The sequence below is a fragment of the Danio rerio genome, chromosome 24, assembly GCF_052040795.2.
Source record: "Danio rerio strain M-AB ecotype USA chromosome 24, GRCz13ab, whole genome shotgun sequence".
Classification (NCBI taxonomy): Eukaryota; Metazoa; Chordata; class Actinopteri; order Cypriniformes; family Danionidae; genus Danio; species Danio rerio.
Window position 1 is genome coordinate 15,185,175 of NC_141044.1, and position 15,699 is coordinate 15,200,873.

Sequence of the window (15,699 nt, forward strand, 5' to 3'; positions counted from 1 at the left end):
CCCTTCAACTTAATAAATTGTTAATGAACAGTTGTTGATAAACAGTTGTAGTTAAATGAATAAATGGAACACAACTATGCAACAGAACTCAGGATAAACTCAGAAGAAGCAAAGCTTGAAAGAATAAAGCTTGAAAGAATAAAAAAAAACGGTCCTCTTTTGCATATGCAAGTTTGTTATTTTTTATGTGCAATCGAATTATCGATGATGAAGAAAAAATTGATGCATGTGTGCAGAAAGTCATTCCTTTGCCCCTCACATACGCTGATCCTGATCGCGGTAGTTTATGCACGCCGATATGCAAGTCGACAAAACTAAAGTTTATATGATGATGTTACATTTACTAAGCATGGCTATGAAGTAAGGAAGGATAATGAGATAATAGCATTAAATCTCACCCATGAGTCGGATCTAGGACAATAGATAATTATATAAAACATATATATTTTTTTATCTATAAAACTTTAATATTCATGCAAAAGTCTTAGAACATTACTCCAGTTGTGTCTTGATTTCTGTTTATTTAGAATAATAATTGTATAATAATAATAATAATAATAATAATAATAATAATAATAATAATAAACAAATTGCTCTATTTATTAAAAATAAATGAATATATTTAAATATATTTATAATAATTATTTTAAATGTACATATTGAAAATATATGTTTACATATTTTAAATATATATGAAGTCAAACTCATAGTGTCTTTGGAGGGGGCTGTTTTGTGTCATTTTGCCCAGAGTGCAAATTAAACTAGAACCGCCACTGGTTTCGTTGTATGGTTTTGATACATGAGAAGAGCGTCACACAACCTTTCGCCTGATTGGAGGCATGAACCAATCACGTGGATTGAGCATGCAGTTGTTAATAGTAGAAGGAAAAAATATATATTTATGCTTTTTTAGAGTCAAACACTTTGGACAATGCTTGAACAAAATTTAAGACCTCGTACAAACACAATTAAGACTTTTTAATACCCTTTAAGGACCTTAATTTTCTTATAATTGATTTATCAACTTTTAATACTTTTTAAGACCTTTTGGACACCCATGTTGATTTATCATTTTTTGTCTGAACTGTGTCCGTGAATGTGCCAATCACGAATTGCACTTTTAAGTTTGTAGTGAGGTATCATTTCAGAATGCGGGTTACTAAATATGTTTTTAATTGATGATGTACTACCGGATGAGTCTATGTTTGGCGCAGCTTGATTGTCATTGAGTCAGACTTTATGACAACTGAGATTTTACAGTGTGACTTGAGGATCATAGATTCTGACAAGCTACTGTGCAATCGTAAAATAATTATTAAAAATCGCACATAGTGTGAGCCATGCTTAAGGAAATAAATGACAGTGTTGATATTTGTCTGCTTCTAAAGTGAAAGAAGCAAGAAAACAAGCAATAACAAAATTTAATAATTAATGTTAAAAAAAATGTTTGGTTGGAAGATGCCCTCTGGATGCTTTGTTTTATGTAGGATATATAATCCCAGAATGATTCATTACTCAATTGAACCATCTGGTTGGCTGAACTCACTGAACCGAGATCTGCCACCTTTGGAGACTCATAATGAGTCATGAACCAATAACTGAGCTTACAGAAAGGTGCAATTAGCTTTTACTTTTCATAGTTCAAGTCCAGTTATTTCTGAAGGAATCTATTTATTCAAGTGGAGTTATTGGTCACATTGACCAACTAAAAGCTGTGTTGATTACAAAGGAAAATACAAACAAAATCTGGGTTAGTTTGAATTAAAACATGTCTGTTTATTTATTTATTTGAATTTCTGTTGATGTAGACTGTAGACCAGCACATTAATAATTTGGTAGCTTTAACCTGTCGATAAAACTTTATCTTCCTGTCTTTGTCTTCCAGCCCTATATAGTTGCTTCTCATGCAGTTGTTTCTCATGGCGATGTCTGTGCAAAAAAAAAAAAAAAAAATCTCCACACTGACTAAACACTGAGTTTGTAATTCTACAAACCTGAAACTATGTGTCTTACATCAGTGCTTTCCAACCCTATTCCTGGAGGCACACCAGCAGTACATATTTTGGATATCTCCCTTATCTGAATCATTCATTTCAGATTTTCAATGTTTTGTAATGTTCTGATGAGTTGATTCAGGTGTGTTTGAATAGGAAGAGGTTGAAAACGTGTACTGTTGGTGTGCCTTCAGAAACAGGCTTAGTTTTACATGATCATTCACATGCTCAGACAGGTGCTAGTATTTATATTCATTTGGGTTCCTTAAATATGGCCAATAAGAATCTCTTTCCTGTAGACTTTTGCTCTGATTTACATGGTGCATCTACACCAGCGCTGGTGCAATCACCATGACAACAGCCAATCACATTGTGGAACACAATAAAACTCAAAAAGGTGGCTTTTTGACAACTAGTCAATGATAAACAGAGTATTATTGTATCTCTGATTTCCTTAAATATGGCCTATAAGAATTACTTTCCTGCAGAGTTTTGCTCTGATTAAACTAATTAAACCCACTTTAAATTCACACAGCACATCTATGACAGCGCTGGTTCCATCACCATGACAACAGCCAATTACATTGGAATAAAAACAACTCAAAAATATGGCTTTTGACAACTAGTCAATGATAAACAGTACATGGACTCAAAATTTTCTTTGGTATTGTAAGGGTCACTTTTTAAAGCAATTCACAATGAACTGTACTATGTTTTAGATGGCCTTAAAGGTTTTACACAAGACACTTGGATATTCATATTAGAAACTCAAAGATGTGGATTCAGACAGCAATTAAATTCCAACACAGCCTCAGTACTTGTCAAAAAAAACCAGTAGGTATATTGGCCTGGGATTTTTACCAATGTTGAGACAGAAAAACACAGAATTCAGACAGCTATAAAGTCACCAACGACTTCCTTTTAAATGATAAAAAAATCCCTTATGCCCCCCTCAGAAACAATTACCATCTGAAGTGTAAACAAGCTATAATGTGGACCTGAATTAATTCTATTTCCAAATGTAAAGACAGCAAACAAACATGTCTTGCCATTACAGTGGTCCCTCCTTATTCACAAGAGTGACGTTCTAAAAATAAAATGTGATAGGTGAAATCCGTGAAGTAGTCAGCTTTCTTTTTTACATTATAGATGTTTAAAGGCTGTAAAACCCCTCACTACACACTTTATACTGTTTTCTCAGACAGGCATAGACATTTTCAGACTTTTCTCTCCTGTTTAATCACTCTCAAAGTTCAAACTTTCGTAGAAGTTTTATAAAAAGTCCAGTATAGAATGAAACCAAACATTCATTGCTGTCAACATAAGGTTCATAAAGCTCTTTAGCTTTATGTGCGTATAATGCTGGCATCCAGTATAATGTTTTTTTATCCTGCAGTCACTGATCCACAAAACTAAAGCAGACTCCATCCAAGGGGATGCACAGTGGATGTGACACGCACATGACAGTTAGAAGCAACACACACCGGACGCACACATTCGCATGTTATTAAATTAAATTATTCAGATGGCTCGGCAGAAATATGAACAGTGTCCTGAGTCGTAGCTGGGCACTGCAGACAGCCTCTGACTTGCAGCACCAGTGTGCGTACCCTGATCTAAATTCTAAAATGCATGGCGCTGCATGGCGCTGTGCATCCATTGTGTCACGCCCGTTACGATGGTCTTGCTGCATACAGTTACAACCCTTTTTGAATCTTTGTTGGAACTTGCAATTATTTTGGAAAGCTGAATGCAGCCAATCAGAATGCAGAACACAATGCACTGAAAGAAAAATAAGCATATAAAATTGTACAAAAAAAAAAAAAAACTGTGAAAGTGCAAGGCCATGAAAGTTAAACCCCGTTATAGCCAGGGACCACTGCACTTTATATTCATAATCACAAATCTTATGTCAAAAAAAGAACAAGAATATCCTCAAACTTCTCTGTCAAACTTTGAGGTCAACAGGCACTGATACAAAATGGCACAGCGTTCAGGTTTTCATGGCTGCTCAGTTTAACTTAGGCCATCTCAATATTTCATCCAGTAAGCTGAGCTTGTGGAAAGACTGATTCCAGGTGGGAGTATGAAGCGAGTTTGTGTTATCATAATGCACTGTGACACTGCTGGCAAAGCCCAAGAACTATTTTCTCCCCACAGAAGCTGCTGTCTTCCCCTGTTTTTAAGGTGCTTTTAATTAACAAGGCCCCATTAAGATCAATATGCTCCTTAGCATTCTGTTAGTGTAATTAAATACCCATACACAAGTAAGACGACTGGAGGCTGGTGGTTAAGGATCTGAGCTGGTAACATTAAAGTTGCAGGTTTGCTTGCAAATAAGGTTGACCTTTGAGTTAACAAGATCGTCTGTCACCATCATACCCTTGATCAAGGCTATGGATGGACTTTCCTACGGTTAGAGTTACTTTGAATTAAATCACTAGTTAAATTACCACTAACCATTCTCTTAACGAGATTACGAGATTTAAAACCAGCTTTTTGCTGATAGCTTATGTTAAGTAGTGCTGGTCTAGCAGGTAGATGAATAAGGTCCTTCAGTTTAGTAGAAAATCTTGTTTGACCAATATTTTTTTGCAACACAGGGTCATTGGAAATATGTGCTTCAGTCTACATTTTTGTGAAATGTACTAAAAATACGTTTTACTACAGTTTTAAGGTTAAATTAACCCAGAGATGGTTTGCAGCTGGAAGGGAATCCGCTAGTAAAACATCTGCTGGATAAATTGATGGTTCATTCCGCTGACACACTCTTGTTGTTTTCATAAAACAGATAAAAGCTATGTAAAACCAAGGTAAAACTAGGTAGATGCAGTTCACTTTTCTTGTACGTTTTGTTGTGAAACAAATTGGGTGTATTGGTTGGGTTTATGGAGGGTTTTAGGTCAGCATGATGCCTTCTCGCAGATGTGCACGAGGACATTTATGTTAAACTTAAAACAAAACTAAGTAACCATTTAAAGTTAACAAAAATGTAGACAGCGCCCTCTATTGGATTTGCTGCCTGAAACGTGCAACAAAACACCATGAGGAACAAATTTTACATTTCGAAAAAATGTAGGGTTTGAATGGGTTGATTTTTTTTTTAAGTCTAGCAAGTGAGTTTCGAATGGTGCACCAACACAAAATGTGTCATATTTTAACATTTCGTCACCTTGGAATTATAAGGTTCTATCTGCGTTCTGAATGATTGTGAGATATTGAGCTTCAAACTTTTTGCATTCCATATAGCAAACAGTATGTGTTTAACATTTATTTTTTAAATAAAAAAGGCCTAAAATGTAAACAACTTATATAAAAAAACATATCATAAATAAGTTGTCAATTAATATGAATATGTCAATAACTCAGTTTTGACAAAAGTGTCAGATAGAACCTTATAATACTAAGCTGATGATTTATTAAATAGGATTGTTGGCTAATTATATTCAACCACATGTAAAAAATACAATTCTAAACATATATCAGAATTATTTCCCAAATTATGTATATATATATTTTTTCTTTTGGAGAAAGTCTTATATGTTTTATTTCGGCTAGAATAAAAGCAGTTTTTATTTTATAAAAACCATTTTAAGGTCAGAATTATTAGTGCCTTTAATCCATATTTTTTTCGATAGTCTACAGAACAAACCATCATTATACAATAACTTGCCTAATTACCCTAACCTGCCTGGTTAACCTAATTAACCAAGTTAAGCCTTTAAATGTCACTTTAGGCTGTACAGAAGTGTCTTGAAAAATATATAGTAAAATATTATTTACTATCATCACAGCAAAGATAAAATAAATCAGTTTTTAGAAATGAGTTATTAAAACTATCATGTTTAGAAATGTGTTGAAAAAACTTCTCTCCATTAAACAGAAATTGGGGGAAAGCAGGGGGGCTAATAATTCAGGGTGTTTAATAAATCCGACTTCAACTGTATTTTCATTTTGTTAACATATGTCAGTTTGAAGACCAGTTGAAATATCCCTGCTTCTGTAGATTTACAATATATAGTTATGTATTTGAGTAAAATAAATGATATATTGAATTTTAAAAAGTAAAATAACATACTGTAGTCTGAACAAACATAAGCCACTTTATTTCCTTATTGTGAACTCTGACATACTTGACTGAATTTGACTCAATAATGGCCTTTTTTAATGCCATGCAGGAGGAGGAGATGTGGAGGATACTGCTTCAAATTTCAAATGTAAAAACTCAATAAATAAATACAGAAATTAATGATATTCTGACCAGTTGCCATTTTCAGAAATAAAATTGTAAAATAACAATAAATATAGTCATTTAGAATTTTTGAAGAAAATTGATCACACCATATAGAATTAATAAAATATTAACATTTTACTCAAATAATGCTCCATTTTAATCAAATGCATGTTTACTCCATAACTTATAAATCCAGGAAATTTAGATAAAATTTTAAGTGTTTTTTTTTGCATTGTTTTCTGTATGAAGTAAGCAATACGGCATAATAATTTTATTATTTAAGTTTTCTTCTCTGTGATCAAACAAACTGCTTGGTAACACTCTGTTTGGTAGCATGTGCTCATATGTGCATGCAGGTCTGTGTACACCATGTGTCGCTGTCACTGAGGCCTTTTAATGCCCAGAAGTGTGGAAAGAGGTTCCTGTTCGTGTTCTCCTCACAATGGGTGATCTTGCGTGGCGGATCTTCCCTTTCAGGTGACTTAAGATTACTAGAGCTTCCATCTGTTCAGCAAAAGCCTGATTGCTCCGTCATCTACCACTAGGTAAATAAGATGACAGCCAATTAGAGCTGAAAACACACTCCCCTGCCTGGCCAGGGCTGAGTTCATAATTAAAGAAGCATACTGGAGAAACAACAGCCAATTTATTTGAGGACATTTGGCACTGGAGGGGCACCGCCCGCAGAAAAGAAACACCTTGATCAATACTGGCGCTTTTTCTCAAAGCAAAGACATATGAAGGGAACAATTACAAGGAGGGAAACATTGTATATATATATATGATAAGGTTGATAAAAACCTTCAATTGGACAGGGAATTGTTACTCTGATAAACAAGCTTAGGAACATTACTAAATCTGAACTACTGTAAGTTTCATCCTCAGTGATTAGTACATTTGGAAGTAGCAAATACACCATGGGGCGACATGGTGGTGCAGTGGGTAACACTGTTGTCTGACCAGCAAGAAGGTCACTGTTTCGAGCCCCAGCTGAGTCAGGTAGCATTTCTTTGTAGAGTTTGCATGTTCTCTTTGTGTTGGCATGGGTTTCTTCCTGGTGCTCCACTTTCACTCACAGTCCAAAGACAAGGCTATAGGTGAACTGAATAAGCTAAATTGGCCGTAGTGTATGTGTTTCCCAGTGCTGGATTGTGACTGGAAGGGCATCTGCTGGGTAAAACCCATACTGGATAAGTAGGTGGTTTATTCCGCTGTGACGTCCCCTGGTTAATAAAGGGACTAAGCCAAAAATAAAATGAATGAATGAATAATTACACCATGTGGTGAACATTCATTGAACAGTGCTGATGGACGGACTGATGGACAGAGAGAGAGACATATGGATAGACATTTGGATACCGATACAGACAGAGAGACAGACAGACATATAGACAGATAGTGTTATGATCATTGTCATAATGCGGTCGCTAGTAACCTCACACAGTTAGAGAACTACAAATCCACCTTCTTCGCACACACACAGCTGTTCCGTTTAACACACAGCTGTTCAGCTTCACACACACAGCCCGAAGATCAAAAAAGACTGATAATAAAGACTATTTAAGCTGCACGCACACATACCTCGGGGCGGAGTCTTGCGATATTGTAATGTTTTCATGTCCGGGTATTATCCTATTTGGTTTTCAGTGTTCCAAGTCTCACCTTGTTCTTCCATGTATTGATACCTAACCGCATAGCCTGACCTTTTGCCTGCTTGACTATGACTTTGGATAACGCTTAGGGCAGGTTAATACTTCTGCGTCGAGTGATCACCGTGACCCACTGCGTGTGCCTTGCACGTTTCTGTGCATTTACAGACAGACAGAAAGAAAGATGAATAAGCAGGCCGAACAGACCGACAGACAGACAGACAGACAGACAGCGAGACAGATAAATAGATGAACAGAGAGACTGAAAGATGGATAAGCAGACAGACTTACAGATAGACATGTTGATAGACAGACAGAAATATGGATAAGCAGACTGATGGATAGACATACAGACAAACAGATAAATAGATAGACAGATGGATAGATAGAAAGAAGGATAAGCAGACCGACAGAGATACATGTGGACAGGCAGACAGACATATAGACACATGGATAAGCAGATCAACAGACAGACACATGGATTGACAGATGTATGGACAGACAGACAGACAGACAGACAGGCGAACCAAAGGAAGGACAGGCAGACAGACAGACAGACAGACAGACAGACAGACAGACAGACAGACAGATAGATAGATAGATAGATAGATAGATAGATAGATACACTTACCGATAGACAGACAGATGGATACGGAGACTGACAGACAGAGAGAAATATGGATAGACATACGGAGAGACAGACATACAGACAGACGGACCGAAGGAAGTAAGGAAGGAAGAAAGATAGATAGATAGATAGATAGATAGATAGATAGATAGATAGATAGATAGATAGATATACAGACAGACAGACTGATAGACAGACAGACAGACTGATAGACAGACAGACAGATGGACCAACAGACAATCATATGGCTAGACAGATGTATAGACAGACTGACTGACAGACACACTTACAGATAGACAGACAGATGGATACGGAGACTGACAGAGAGAAATATGGATAGACATACGGAGAGACAGACATACAGACAGACGGACCGAAGGAAGTAAGGAAGGAAGAAAGATAGATAGATAGATAGATAGATAGATAGATAGATAGATAGATAGATAGATAGATAGATAGATAGATAGATAGATATACAGACAGACAGACTGATAGACAGACAGACAGACTGATAGACAGACAGACAGATGGACCAACAGACAATCATATGGCTAGACAGATGTATAGACAGACTGACTGACAGACACACTTACAGATAGACAGACAGATGGATACGGAGACTGACAGAGAGAAATATGGATAGACATACGGAGAGACAGACATACAGACAGACGGACCGAAGGAAGGAAGGAAGGAAGGAAGATAGATAGATAGATAGATAGATAGGTAGATAGATAGATAGATAGATAGATAGATAGATAGATAGATAGATAGATAGATAGATAGATAGATAGATAGATAGATAGATAGATAGATAGATAGATAGATAGATAGATAGATAGATAGATAGATAGATAGATAGATAGATAGATAGATAGATAGATAGATAGATAGATAGATAGATAGATAGATAGATAGATAGATAGATCGAGTCTTATTACACCTAGGGTAATAAGTACCAAGTAAAAATGATGTACAACACATACAGCCCCATGATTTGACACAGCACTGTTGGGATTGGTGTGTTATAAAGAGTGCTGTGCCTTTGGTGTGGGTTCAGGCGCTCCTGGGGCTGTAGAGCAGCAGGTGACAGCAGATGAGGGAGCCCGTGGCTAATGAGGGGAGAAATGTTTGTCCTTGCTCTGTACCTGTCTGTGTCAACCTTTGGTGTTTTTTTTCCAAATCTGCTACATTCTGGATGGCCTACAAGATGGCACACCCAAGCCACTGTGGTAATGATGTCGATCGGCCTGCTTCGCTGTCTGTGGTGCCATCCTGAGAGATAGATGTCCGACTGGGTTTGGTTTCAGGGCACATGACACTAATGCCAGAGCGGACATGGAAATCACTGTAATTTTCCTGCTCTGTCACAGAATCATGAAGTCCCTGCGACCATGTCCATCCCTCTGGCTATGGCGCACTTGTTTCGGCTGCCAATAAAGCTGGAAATAATGAATTGTAGAACTGCCAGGGCAGAGGTACACAACCGCTGTGTGGCCTCTACTTATTATAACACAGCATGTGAGGAAAATTGCTACTACCCCGTTGAGCTTTATTCTTAAACACTGTTTGGAAACTTTTAATACACTGTATAAAAAGTGACATCTTTAATATGGTCTCCAAATAGGGCTGCATTTCTAGATCATCTGGAACTTGTTTAACCTTTTAACTGACATTGTAACTACATGGTTGACCTTTTGTCCATACAGGTTATCAGAAAAAAAACACACATTGAGCTTAAAGTTGTTTAAAGAACAAAAATTAACCAAAAAAATTGGTCAAAAATGGGACAAACTTGTCAGGATTCTGCACTTTGGTCTTGTCAATAATTTTTTTTTCTGGTGGTAGAGTCTAGACACTAGTCCTGTTCTGGCATGTATATTGTGCTCGGCTCGAGTTTACTTAGGTCGAGCACTCTTATTCTGTCTTCGTTTTTTTGTATGAGCACCATCTTGGTCAGGCTCAGGCCGTGGGCATGCTCGTGATGTGCACTCTCATTCTGGTGTTTGTGTTTATTCTGTCTGCAGTGTGCGATATCATTCTCAGCATCTCATTCTACTCTGTTTCGGTTGGCGCTGGAATGGAACATGCTTGTTGCATGTGTGAGTGCATGGGGAGTGTTTTTATTTACCATGTACTCATGTCTTGTTGGTGTTGTCTGACATGTGGTTCATGTTTACATGCGCTGCGTACTTTAGTGTTGTTTCATGTAAAAACACAGTTAGTGAGTTTTCTGATTGGCTGCGTGTTCTAGTCCTGTTTTTTTGTGAGCTCATGGCTTGTGTTGATTCGTTTGTGTCATGTGCTCCTGTCTATTGTCTGGTCCTAACCTCCTTGTTATCCTATTATTAATTTATTCAGTTCACCTGTTTGCTTGCTAATTCTTTCTGCTTATAACTCTCTGCTGTCCTGTGCCATTTCATCATCTTTATTTCCAGTGTACAGTCGTGTCTAGTCTAGTCCAGTCCAGTCCTGTCCTGTCCTGTCTAGTCCAGCCCTAATCTTCCCTGCCAGCCCAGTCAACTTTGTTTTTTTGTTTGTTTGTTTTATTAATATCCCCGCCCCCCAGGGTTGTTTTTGTTAACTTTTATTTTTATAATGAAAACCCATAATTTACCTGGCTCAAAAATAGTAACACTGAATAGACTTTGTTTTCTTTTGCACTTTTTTAAAAATGTTTAAAGTGAACTAACTGGTATAAATGTGTAATCTCACGAAAAAAAAAAAAGTGAATTAATTGCAATAAGCATATCTAAAATATATCAATGTGGCCACTGGCATCAGTTGATAAATGGTTATTTTTATAGTCATCATTATTGGCCTGATAGGAAAGTAAATTATCAGTTGAAATTTTTTTTTAAATATTTCTCACAGTTGATTATTAGCTACATTTCCATCCATATATTTTTATACTCATTTTGGATTTGCGCACAAAAAAATTGGTTGATGGAAATGCCATGATGTGCATAAGTTTAAAAAATATGCATAAAAAACGTGCGCATAACTGAGTAGGTTAAACTTTGTATTCGATTCGAAAAGATGTGCATAAACTAGGATTGAAACAATTACCGAACAAAATTCCAGTATGCACGTTAAAAACGGGTTATGTGATTTATGTAAATCGTGTGATGCTAAAAATGTGTGTAAAAAAAATTTTTTTGGGGGGCATTCTAAAATGCCTTAACCATTACAGTATTAGTGTTATTATCGTATTAATAACCTCCAGAATCAAGAGCGTCTGTGCTCCGCGTCTGATGCCTTCAAACGCCACCACACATTCACTGCATGTTAGTATTGCCTTCTGAGGTGCAAGTCCTTTAGTAAATGAAGAATGAAGAAAAGACACACGCAGCTGCTCCTACCAGAGCAAATTCCATTTTTACTGTTGATATTTGGCACTAGTTAATGAGGAAGTGACAATTTGGTTCTCTTTGACTTTTAATCGATATTCCAGTTTTGCGCATATAGTTAATTTACATTTTTGGGAGGAAACATAGCTATTGTCTGTTGCAATTTGATGGCCATGAGGGTTTATTGATGTCTTATGTGTGACATTTTGCATGTTAAAGAAATGCAATGATCAGCCAGCTAGAGATCGGAATTGGACATTTTTAGCATGGTTGGTCTGACCTGTGAATGGCCGATTTTCTGGCTGCTACCAAATGGTCTGTTCTGTTAGCAGTAGTGCAAAAAAAACGGTGGTTCACACAATGACATCACAGAGATGCTTGTGCCCACCTCATAGTTACAGTAGTGTAGTTTCATGTTAACATGTTGTCAACTAGAATTTTTTTCCATAGTGAGTTAAAGTGTCACTATTTTTTGGTAATTTGCAACCCTGACCACCATGAAAAATTTTGGAGCTACAAACCTTATCTTAAACTGTCACTCAGCTGAGCATTAAATCTGAAAAAATGTCCTCTGCCTAAAAACACAATTCAGAGTAAAATTAGGTTGTAATATTGTGATGAACATACTATATTAAAAGTCCTTTACTTGCCAAAAAAATATTGTAAGTAATTGTATATCTTCCGAATTACTACTCAACATATGGGTAAATATAGTTCTAAAAAAAATAAATAAAAAAATAAATAAAAGAAAAATACTAATACTACTAATACTTCCCTTCTTAGACTTTACAGACCTGAAACTTGCCTATAGCACTTATTCATTGTTGCTCTTAGTTGTGTAAATTGCTTCCTTGTCCTCATTTGTAAGTCGCTTTGGATAAAAGCGTCTGCTAAATGACTAAATATAAATGTAAATGTAAAATATACACCTAAAATTACTGAAGTATTTTAAACAAAGCTGGAGACCCGTAACCACGGACTTCCATAGTGTTTGTTTTCCTACTGTGGTAAGTTAATGGTTACATGTTGTCAGCTTTCATCAAAATATCTTCTTTTGGGTTCAACAGAAGAAAGGAACTCATAAATGTTTGGAATTACTTGAGTAAATAGTGAGAAAGCTTTTATTTTTGCACGAACTATCATTTTTAGTTAGAGGGAAGACAAGCCAGCATAATGGAATATCTTTTCAATGAATGGAAATGTGTTAATTATGTGAGGGGAAAAAAAAAACCTTGATTTATTCTTGCTGTTTCTTTTTTTTTCTGCAGTCAATGTTTTCATTTATATTCTCTCTACATTGTATTTGATTGCATTTTGTTATAGTAATTAAGCACAATTTTTCTTTCAAGACTTATTAGTTACTGGTTTCCTTATAAGAAGCTATCAATAAAATAAAAAATATCCATATATGTTCATCCCTAGATAACAAATGAAAAAAATCATTCTAAATACAGTTAAAAATGCTAATTATTATGATAAAATGTCATTTTTAATTTCATTGTTTGTAAGTAGCATATTCTTTTTCTCATAAGTGTTGAAACTCAAATGTCAGTTTTACTTAAGGCAGTACATGGTGTTTGTGTGACATTCACAGTCAACACAACAGAGATCAGGGTACACGGAAATGTTCTTGCAGTTTTTATCAAACACCGTTAATCATGGTGTTCCAAGAAAACATTCCTCTAAGAATAGCCATGTGTTAATTGAGCCACAGCTTTGAAATCTTACCTCACCTTTGAAGAAAAACATGATATGATGACTTATCTGACACTCTTTGCTGTCGCGCTGTTGGACATGTCCTGCAGATGAGAATCTAGACTGCAGTAAATCACAACATGATTTATGAGAGTAAAAAAGAAAGAGTAAAAAATAAATAAATACCTGCCTTGGGAACAGAGCACCAACTGCCTCTAGTCAGGCCAGAATTCCTTTGTACGCTGTTTTAAAACGTGACTAGCACAATTGAAGGCCAGTGGTTGTAATGAATGTATATTCCTTTAGACCATAACCCTGGACTCTCCCTAGGGGACGAGGACAATCATCTTAATGAGAGCCTGCTGAATGTCGACCGCCACCAAGAGAAATGACAATAAGACATGGTGTAGATGGCAAAGGAGAGAAATGGAGGAATCTGGGAATAACCTTACAGTGGATTTAAGGTTTATCCTTTGTAATACACCTAGATTCTGCCTCCATTATGGTAATGTGCAGGGGTGGTATACAGCATGGGAATGACAGTGCTGTTACCTAAAGAATATCTACTATATCCAAACAAACCAGTGGTGGATTTCCCAAAAGCATCGTTAGCCAACTTCTATCCCAAGTTCTGTGGTTACCAACATAGTTCATGACTTTGGAAAACTATAGTTCTAAGAAACTTTTCCTAACAGTATTACAAACTTGTGTGGTTGGTACTACAGCTCTTTGACTGGGTTCACAACAAATGCCAGTATTGAGTATTAGTGTGAGTAGATTACCTACGGATTGGATGTAAAATGCAAATAGAGATGAATTTCCAATGGCTGTGCAAATAATACAAAATGTGCAATGCGTTTTTCATGAACAAGCGCTATTTGCCTAATCGTGAAAAAATTCAGCTTGAGCTGAAAATTTGTGAGGCATAATTATCCTGCAAATAATCTAAAGGGAGTGATATAATGCATGTTCTCTCTGCATTTGTTGTGAACCCAACATTAACCTTTTGAGATAAGATGTTTAAAATTGACACATGTTGATTTGAAAGTTAAAAAAGGTTTCAGAACACAAACACTTTTTATCATGTATTGTTTTGTGGAAGCATAGGTGAATCTAAATTCAAGCCTACATCGTCACTTTTTATTAAAAGGTTTTATTTGTCATTTTTGTCAAAATTCAGTTTTTGACATATAAGTGACAACCTATTTACATTATGGTATGTTTTTTAATAGTGTTTTAACATTTTAAGACTTTTTATTTATAAAAAAATGTTACACACGGAATGCTACATTTGTCGGAATGCTGCTTTGTGTGAACGCAGAAGGAAAATTGCCGAAAAGAGCGCATTCATATTTAGAACGCGCTGATGTGAGACGTGTACTCAAGCCAATCAGAACATTCAGCCACATTCACATACTCGCTGATTATGAAAATAAAAGCCTTTGAATATTTTCCAGCCACATTTAGCTGCTAGATGTTAGTCAGATAATGCTGCACGATTTATCTAAAAAAGAATGTAATCTCGATTCTACCCGACACACACAATCTTAATTCAACTTTTCTATGATTCAGCCTATTTTTTCAAGGTCAGGAGAGAAGCATAGAATGTATTTATAAGGTAAGATTTACCCAAAAATGTAATTTCTGTCTTAATATAATGATGTATTCGCAGCCGCAAAATGACACATGAGCAGAGCGCGAGCTGTTTGTTTACTACTGAGAGGACACGTGCATGCCTGTCAATGTGGTGAATTTTAGTGAACAGAACCAGCTTAGGCAGTGAATACCAGGCAATAATGTTGTAAATAACATTCAGTTTGTTGCATAGAGCAATCGTTTGGGAGCCATGTGGAAAGCATGATTTTCATGCATGTTGTTTTTTTCTCAAAATGACGGCAGCCATGCACATTCTTTAAAAAGTCATATCGCATATTAGAGTTATGATTACGACAAGCATTTGATGTTTTTTTTTTCATAGCCAACACAGTGTTGTGCATGAAAATAAACATTTAACAGGGTCAATATAACTAATCTAGCCTATATAATGTTGAATAAAATGCAAGAGGGAATCTGATAATGACAAATGTCTCATTTTACCAGTGAAAAAATGTTTGATAATGTTGTCAATGACAAATGAGAAGCATGTCTC

At 36.1% G+C, this 15,699-nt stretch overlaps 2 protein-coding genes across 7 annotated transcripts in view; one reads left to right on the forward strand and one right to left on the reverse strand.

The window, feature by feature from the left end:
* The window catches only part of trpa1b (transient receptor potential cation channel, subfamily A, member 1b), a 347,938-nt gene that overhangs the window by 84,221 nt on the left and 248,018 nt on the right, over positions 1 to 15,699 (forward strand). The gene's annotated exons all lie outside the window — the stretch shown is intronic.
* The window catches only part of kcnb2b (potassium voltage-gated channel subfamily B member 2b), a 199,766-nt gene that overhangs the window by 72,697 nt on the left and 111,370 nt on the right, over positions 1 to 15,699 (reverse strand). The window lies entirely within an intron of this gene.